General features: G+C 48.7%; 1 non-coding gene across 1 annotated transcript; it reads left to right on the forward strand.

The window, feature by feature from the left end:
* The first annotated feature begins 7,049 nt into the window (after positions 1-7,049).
* Positions 7,050-7,156, forward strand: LOC128123622 (U6 spliceosomal RNA). Its single transcript, XR_008222780.1, has one exon. It is a non-coding gene; the product is annotated as a U6 spliceosomal RNA (small nuclear RNA).
* Positions 7,157-8,130: the final 974 nt, after the last annotated feature.

Consider the following 8,130-nt stretch of genomic DNA (forward strand, 5'->3'; position numbering starts at 1 on the left):
GGGAGCCGTTTGGGTGAGGGCTTCCAGCAGGGCAGGTGTGAACTCTGTGTAAACACCCAAAGTCAGCCATTGTTCCTCCCAACAGAGATAAAAGCTCCACCCAGGGAGAAAAGGCTCAGTAAGCCCCTCCTCAGTGGGCAGCTCTCACAGGATGACTTGCAGTTTGCAGATGGAACCCTGGGTTCCATCCCTAGTGCTAAATACACAGGTGCACGTGGTGGTGCAGCCCTGTAATCCCAGCACTTGGTGGTGCACCTCTGTAATCCCAGCCCTCAGGAGGTGGAGGCAGAAGATTGGAAGCTCAGTGAGTTTGAGACCAGCCTGGGCTACTACACGAGACTCTGTGTGTGTGTGTGTGTGTGTGTGTGTGTGTGTGTGTGTGTGTGTGTGTGTTCCTGGCACCCTGTGTTCACCTGATGGTGTTGAGGCCATGTGGGTGTTGAGGGTGTGGCTAATAGAGTTCAATTGAGGAAACATGTATCATAAGGATAGTGGGATACGGGTGTGATGGTGCAGACTCCAGCAGCTACTTTAGCTCATGAAGTAACAAACTAAAGATTGTAGCTAGAGTTTTCCTGCCTGGCCCACAGTCAGGAAAAATCTGTCACCTGCCAGTCCCACAGCCGCTCAGACCCAACCAAGTAAACACAGAGACTTATATTGCTTACAAACTGTATGGCCATGGCAGGCTTCTTGCTAACTGTTCTTATATCTTAAATTAATCCATTTCTACAAATCTATATCTTGCCACGTGGCTCGTGGCTTACCAGCATCTTCACATGCTGCTTGTCATGGCACGGCTGGCAGTGTCTCCCTCTGCCTTCCTGTTCTCTCAATTCTCCTCTCTGTTAGTCCCGCCTGTACTTCCTGCCTAGCCACTGGCCAATCAGTGTTTTATTTATTGACAAATCAGAGCACATACAGACCATCCCACAGCACTTTCCCCTTTTTTTTAAGGAAGGTTTTAACTTTTACACATCTCCAAAGTCAGCTTGGTATATTTGGGAATTTGGGCATAGCTTCTCTTACTACTTCCTGCTGGAGGGGGGCGCTGTATCTTATGGGGACATAAAGAAAATTTTAGGATTATGGAGTAGTCTGTGAGGGTGTATCGTCTGAGCCAGTTGCCTTGAAATGGTTCTGGATGTTGGATCATCTGGGCCTTGGTGTCATCGGAAACCTTCCAGGGGGTCTTGGCTGGTCAAACCTGATGTATCTTAATCTGGAACAAATCCATAGCCTCTGGCTTTCTGTGGAAACAAAAGCAGAGCCTCCTTTCCAAAGCAACATATCCTTACATCCAAATTTTGAAGTCAAAGTACCTTTAAAATATACATTTTGGTATAACTCAACAGCTTTTGCAATCAAATGTTTTTCTTCAGTTACGAATATCAAAGAGAACATAATCCAGATTCTCTGTGTGGTAGACATCTTTATGTGGCTTATTTTTTATATTACCTTGAGTCTATTGCTTTAAACTGCAGCATTTTAAGACTGAAACGGTGCTGTGGCTGCTGGCTCCGCCCACTTCACCTTCCCAACATGGCGGTAGGTGGTACATTTTCCACCAGCTCTGGGAGCCATCAACTCTCAGAAATAGTGGGTCTATGCTTCTATCAAAGCAGCGTGCAGCCCAGAAACCTCTTTTTTGTTTTGTACCAGCAAAGGCTAAATCCACCACGCAGCTTAATGTGCCACTTGCAGAGGCCTCATTCCCGCCATACTGCAGATTGAGCGAGCATGCCAGAACCTGCCATAGTAGCTCAAACATGCAGGCTGCCGCTAACTTGAAAGAGACAACTAGGAACTGTTTTTAGCTCCGTTTTAGAATCTTTTTTCTCAGGTTTTAGGTGGAAACTCTTGCCCCACTTTGGGCACCATTTGTAGCTAGAGTTTTCCTGCCTGGCCCACAGTCAGGACAAATCTCTCACACCCGCCAGTCCCACAGCCACTCAGATCCAACCAAGTAAACACAGAGACTTCTATTGCTTACAAACTGTATGGCCATGGCAGGCTTCTTGCTAACTGTTCTTATGTTTTAAATTAATCCATTTCTATAAATCTATACCTTGCCATGTGGCTCGTGGCTTACCGGCATCTTCACATGCTGTTTCTCATCATGGCGGCTGGCAGTGTCTCCCTCTGCCTTCCTGTTATCTCAGTTCTCCTCTCTGTTAGTCCCGCCTATACTTCCTGCCTGGCCACTGGCCAATCAATGTTTTATTTATTGACCAATCAGAGCACATACAGACCATCCCACAGCAAAAGATGGTGTAGGGTACAGGAAAAGGAGCTGGAGCCCCCATGCTGGTGGAGCTGCCTGCCTGGCCCTGACACCAACATCCAACCTCTTTCAGATGAAAGAACAAACTCGTGGTTTTCAGGTCTCTCTAGCTGGACACTGTAGCTGGAGTTTACCTGGTCCTGCCTGGCCCACGGTCAGGACAAATCTCTCTCACCCGCTGGTCCCGCAGCCGCTCGGACCCAATTAAACACACAGAGACTTGTATTACTTAAACTGTTTGGCCTAATGGCTCAGGCTTCTTGCTATCTAGTTCTTACATCTTAAATTAACCCATTTCTGTAAATCTATACCTTGCCACATGGCTCGCGGCTTACCAGTGTCTTACACGTTGGTACTCATGGCGGCGACTGGCAGCGTCTCCTGACTCAGCCTTCCTGTTCCCAGAATTCTCTTCTCTGCTTGTCCCGCCTATACTTCCTGCCTGGCTACTGGCCAATCAGCATTTTATTTACACAGAACAATATCCGCAGCAGGGCACTTTCTGTGAAAGGCTGACAAAACTCATCCCAAACTGTACAAGGAACCTTGAGAGAGTCTCCTCCCATCTCTGTACCTCAGTCTCCCCATCAAACTGGAATGAGGCTGGAGTTTGCCTCGGCAGGAGACTGCTTGCTTGCCTGGTGTTTCAGAGCCCTGAATTTCATCCCCAGCAAGGCACAAAGAGAACAGAAAGACATGAGGAAGGTTTGGTTTTTTGTTTGTTTGTTTTTGTTTTATTAAGATTGAAAAAAAAAGCCGGGCGGTGGTGGCGCTTGGCTTTAATCCCAGCACTCGGGAGGCAGAGCCAGGTGGATCTTGTGAGTTCGAGGCCAGCCTGGGCTACCAAGTGAGTTCCAGGAAAAGGCACAAAGCTACACAGAGAAACCCTATCTCGAAAAATCAAAAAAAAAAAAAAAAAAAAAAAAAAAGATTGAAAAAAAAATTGTACGTGTGTGAATGTCTGCTTTTGTGCATACTTGTACACCCCACATGTGTGCCTGGTGCCCATGGAGGCCAGACGAAGTGGCCTGGAACTCCTGGAACTGGAGTTATGAGCCACTGTGTGCATCGAGGACCCAAACCCAGATCTTCTATAAGAACAACCAGTTCTCTTAACAACTGAGCCATCTCTCTAGCGTTCGTTTTGGCTTTTGAGACAGTCTCATGTAGGCCAGGCTAGCCTTGAATCCTGATCCTCCATTGCACCAGGCTTTGCAGGTAGGGATGTGTGTGTGTGTGTGTGTGTGTGTGTGTGTGTGTGTGTGTGTGTGTGTGTATGCATGCATATATGTATAGATTATGTATATGTATGCATGTGTATTGTGTATTGAATTGTGTGTGTGTTTGTGCGTCTGTGTGTATATAATCTCTGGTATCAGTCCTCACCTTCCACCTTGTTTGACACAGGATCTCTTTGTTGGTTTTCTGCTACACACACCAGTTCAGCTGGTCTCTGAACTCCTGAGAACTCTCCTGTCTTCACTTTGCAACTCCCCATAGGACTGTTGAGATTACAGATGCCCATGATACAATTCTGGCTTTGACCTGGGTTCCTGGGATTCAAACTCACATCCTCATGAGTAGGTGGCCTTTTGAGCTCTCTCCCCAGACTGCCTTTGTTCCTTAAAGGGAAGAATATTACCTGGGAAGAGTAGTGCATACCTGCAATTCTAGAACTTGGGAATAGAGTTTGGAGGATCATTGGGAGTTTGAGGATAGCCTGGGCTATACTGCAAGTTCTATACTAGTCATGGCTATATAGTGAGACCCTGAATCAAAACAACACAAAACAAATCCACAAAAAAAATGTCTAGTGCATCCTTACTGGGTCTGTATCGGTAGCCTCTAGATGCTGTCTACACCCTCTGTTCCCCCATCTGCATGCCCCCCTGTTAGATACATCAGGGCCACACACACCCATATGGAATTGGCCAGTAATAATCAATAGAATGCACTTAGAGACAGGACTCTGGATCCACGTGGCTGCCAGGCAGACAGGATATCTGCCAGGATCCAGTTTCCTATTACACATGGTATCTCTGTGCAGTTAATATTGTACCAGGACCTTCTCCCCTGCAGCAATGCTTTCCATACCCCACACACCTGTGAACAGCACTGTTTCCTAACACAGACGCCACCTCTGTGCCCACGGCTCCCCAGGACACAGCCCAGTGCGCCGTCTCCATCTCTCCAGCCTCCTCCAGCTTGTCCCCCCATTCTGTCCCTCCTCTTGTTACCTGGGGACTCTCTCTAAAGTAAACATACCTCTTCTTTCTTTGCTGACTATTTGTGACCCCTCCCACCTCCTTAGCCTGGACCCTGGGGCTGCTAGACTGGCCCTGGATCTTCTCCAGGGAACCTGGCCATGGCGCTTGGTCTCCACGCAGTCCCTGGGAGCCGCCTTGCTGCCTGGGGACATAGGTGTGCATACACATGTGAACAGACAGAGTCCCTCTGCTCATCATCGTCTTACTGTGCTGTCCATGGCAGGCACTATGCTCAGACCCACCCCCGCTCAGAAGTCCACCCCGGCCTTACCACCATGGCAAGATCAGGCAAACAGAAGACAGCACCCGCAGCTGTTCATTCTACCAGCCTGAGCCCTGACAACCACCAGTTCATCTGCCCCGGGTCCCCTCATGAAGCAGACCTGTCACCAGCTTCGTTATACAGTGAGGACACGGAGGCACTGAGAGTGGACCTCTCTGGCCTGGGTTCACCTAGCTGCTATGACCACACACACACACACACACATACACACACACACACACACACACACACACACACACACACACACACACCTCTTCCTCATACCTAATCAGGGGCCTTATGGGGAGCCTGCTCCAGGGTAATGCAAGAAAATCCGCAAAGGTGATGAGGTTCTTATCTATCTGAGAGCTAGACATTTTCTAGGGTCATTAGAAATAAAGTTTTTAATCTACCTGACTGGTAAAATAAGAAAACACACATGTTTTCTGGTGTTAACTTTCTCTTTTACTTCAGCTTAAAAATGGTCTCCGACTCTCTGTTTCCACACAGCTCCATATCTTTACGAACATACATCTTCTCACATGGCTACACACCTTTCTTTTACCTACGTTTCTCTTGTACGTCTCTTTTCTATACAGCGTCATCCTCCTTGTCTCTACACAGTTACACATCTCCACGCGGCCACGGCTACTCACCTCATTCACACAGCTCTCCCACCACACGGCGCTTTACAGGGTGCCCAGGCACAGCTCCTCTCTGTAGAAGCAGCTCTTTCACGCGGCTCTCTCACACTCACTCACACATCTTTTTACATTACTCACTCACTCTTTACTCACTCACTCTTTGACCCACTCCCTCCCTCCCACTTCTCTCATGCTTCTTCATCTCTCACCCACCACGCGCGCGCACACACACACACACACACACACACACACACACAACCCCTCATTCATATTCTGCAGCAGCTCTACACAGCCATCTCTCTCCACACCCCCGAGGCTGCTCCCTCACAGCCAAACTCTGGACAATTATAAGTTACATTTTCAGGGCCCTACCCATCCTCAAAACACAAGGTAAGTCACGTCGCTTCTCTTAGGCCAGTGATGTCACATTGACCCGTGCACAGAGCTCTAAGTTGATGAGGGGTCCCAGACATTAAACAATTGGCTGAACCTTGAGCGGTCAGGGTACACGCAGGAAGAGAGCTACTGCAAGGGTAAACAGCCTGACCTTGATTTAGCAATAAACAATACCTGGGAATTAGTCTTTGTGTATATTCTGGAGGGGCAGCTTAGTCTGTCTTGGACTAGTTCTAAGGTCTTTGCAAAACGTGTAAAAGGCTGTCTTTGAGCCGGGCGGTGGTGGCACACGCCTTTAATCCCAGCACTCGGGAGGCAGAGGCCGGCAGATCTCTGTGAGTTCGAGGCCAGCCTGGGCTACCAAGTGAGTTCCAGGAAAGGCGCAAAGCTACACAGAGAAACCCTGTCTCGAAAAACCAAAAAAAAAAAAAAAAAAAAAGGCTGTCTTTGAGACGGAGAATGCTGTTACTTTCCTGTGTCAGTAGAGAAGAATATTCTGGTAATATTTCTGTTTATCAGAATTGTACAGCTTGAACAGAAATCCACAGCTAAATGTGTGTCCAGAGATGTACACAACACACTACCAAAGGGCTGTGGAAAGCACCCCACAGCTGTTCTTATTAGGGAGGCGTAGCAGTGGCACCTGAGAAAGTTACAGACAGAAAACAATCGGTTTCCACAGCCAGTGACCCCATGGCTTTGCCAGGTGGGGCTCCCCATCAGGGAGTTACACATCTGGTGGGTCGACTTGTCAAACACTAGTTGTCACCTGCTGTATACTCCCACGGCCCTCAGCAACACCTGGCTGAGCTGAACTCACTTCCTTCACAGCAAGTTTACAGGTAGCAACTTACATAACCACCAACCGTAATGACTCCGATTGTTTTAATACCCTTTGGAAGCAAAGGTTAAGTGGTAGCATGGTCCCCTTAATCTAAGGCTGAGTGAACCATGCTCCTCTCCTGGCATGCACAGGCACTCAGGAAAGCCTTAAGACTCATCAGCTTCTTCGGGGAGTTTCTCTTTCCTCCAGCACAGACTCCTCAGGGGTCAGCTGGACTCCTGGAGGGCTTGTGAGGCTCAGGAGCTGGCCTTCTCCATGACTGGGCCCCCAGAGGGGACCTGGCACCCCTGTACCTATGGTGGTCATCCATGCTGGGAAAGCAAGGCATTCTTTTTCTTTAAGATGCTTTCTAGTGCTTGCTTCGGCAGCACATAGACTAAAACTGGAACGATCCAGAGAAGATTAGCATGGCCCCTGCGCAAGGATGACACGCAAATTCGTGAAGCGTTCCATATTTAAAAAAAAAAAAAAAAGATGCTTTCTAAATGTGTAACCTTAGTGGGACAGTTGTTCAAAATGTGCCAGTTTCCAGCCATACCCTTCAACCACACAGCCCCGGTGAAACTTCTGGCTCACTCTCTTTGGAGCTCCATAATGCTAACTGCCGCCCCCCTCCCTGCCACAGCCAGCTTATTTGCTTAAAGCTTATTAGAGCCTGAAGGTAGGTAAGGAGGGCTGGCCCTGCTGCTGCTGTTATCTGGCCCTTCCACCCACATGGTTCCTGGAAACCAGCTGTGAGCATCAGGCCCTCCCTTTAGGCCTGTCCCTGCAGGAGGGCGAGCTGGGGAGGGATCCAAGGGCAGGCTGGGACACCCCAAGCCCTTGTCCCTGTTCTGCCTCATAAAGGGATCCTGGATCCCCTCTCCATACCCCTTTAGTTGTGTGCTTCCCACCTGATCAGTTTCAATTCCCCTAGGTGAGGAGCATGACTCAGCAGCTGCCCAGAGCAGGAAGGGTGGGCCTAGGGTACTGGTGTTTCAGGTTCTGTGTGTCCTGGAGTCTCACCCAAAAAACACAGCTGCCCTTTGATTTCCCTGTGCATGACCTCAGTGTGAGAGTTCACATGATGAGACCCTGCCCAGTGATTACAAAACACAAAAGTATACACCAGAAGAGGAGCAGCTGGGAGGCTGAGGCAGGAGGATTGCTGTGAATGTGAGGCCAGCCTGGGCTACAGACACCCTGTCCCTGCAAAACAAAAAGCAAAAACAACCCAAAAGCTAGAAGAGGAATTTCTGTGGAACAGTGGGAAGGCCTGTGACCTATCCTAGCGGTGCAGTTAACCTAATGAGTACATTAACCTTCCTGGAGCCTCTTTACCTTGTCTGTCTGCCCGCCAGGGATCTGGCCCCTAGTCCCTTAGTAGGATGCTCTCTGGGGAGTATGGTCACTCTCTTCCCTAATGGTCCCATGGAGTTGAGAATCAATAGATC

Source organism: Peromyscus californicus, unplaced genomic scaffold (genome assembly GCF_007827085.1).
Source record: "Peromyscus californicus insignis strain IS unplaced genomic scaffold, ASM782708v3 Scaffold_3__1_contigs__length_106647218, whole genome shotgun sequence".
Lineage (NCBI taxonomy): Eukaryota > Metazoa > Chordata > Mammalia > Rodentia > Cricetidae > Peromyscus > Peromyscus californicus.